The sequence below is a fragment of the Colobus angolensis genome, unplaced genomic scaffold (assembly GCF_000951035.1).
Source record: "Colobus angolensis palliatus isolate OR3802 unplaced genomic scaffold, Cang.pa_1.0 Scaffold17, whole genome shotgun sequence".
Classification (NCBI taxonomy): Eukaryota; Metazoa; Chordata; class Mammalia; order Primates; family Cercopithecidae; genus Colobus; species Colobus angolensis.
In genome coordinates this window covers 1,063,087-1,063,939 of record NW_012114821.1, presented here as the reverse complement: position 1 = coordinate 1,063,939, position 853 = coordinate 1,063,087, and positions in this window count along the sequence as shown.

Sequence of the window (853 nt, the reverse complement as noted above, 5' to 3'; positions counted from 1 at the left end):
ACGTGCCTGCAATCTCAGCTACTCAGGAGGCTGAGGCAGGAGAATCCCTTGAACCTGGGAGGCAGAAGGTGCAGCGAGCCGAGGTCGCACCATTGCACTCCAGCCTAGGCAACAGCAGCAAAATTCCGTCTCGAAAAAAGAAATTTTTTTCAGAGAAATTAAGGGACCTACAGGAGCCTCGTTGGCTTGGGGAGGTTAAACACAACCGTTGACCAATTGGTGGTGAGCGCTAAACTAGGCTGACCCAGGCGTGATTTCTAGGAAGCCAGAAGTTCTTAAAAATAAGGAGGAGCAGGGAGCTGAGCAGAAATACTAGAAGCCACACACTGTGGAGGAAACAGACACATGGAATTGGCCCCAGCAAGCCACTAAACAATAGGAAAAAACAGGAGCAAAATCACAAGGGCCATTGGCCAATCCCAACCCAGAGTTGATGTGATATACGCTCTAAAGTATCCAGTTTTTTTTCTTTTTTTTTTTTTTTTTTTTTTTTTTTGAGAAGGAGTCTCGCTCTGTCTCCCAGGCTGGAGTGCAGTGGTGCGATCTCAGCTCACTGTGCAACCTCCACCTCCTGGGTTCCAGGGCTTCTTCCGCCTCAGCCTCCCAAGTAGCTAGGATTATAGGCACGCGCCTGGGATTACAGGTGCGTGCCACCACATGTGGCTAATTTTTTGTATTTTCAGTAGAGACAGGATTTCACCATGTTGACCAGGCTGGTCTTGAACTCCTGACCTCCCGCCTCAGCCTCCTAAAGTGTTGGGATTATAGGCGTGAGCCACCTCACCCAGCCTAAAGTGTCCAATTTTCTACAAAAATGATGAGGCAAAGAAAGAGGATAGTGGGACTCTTTATA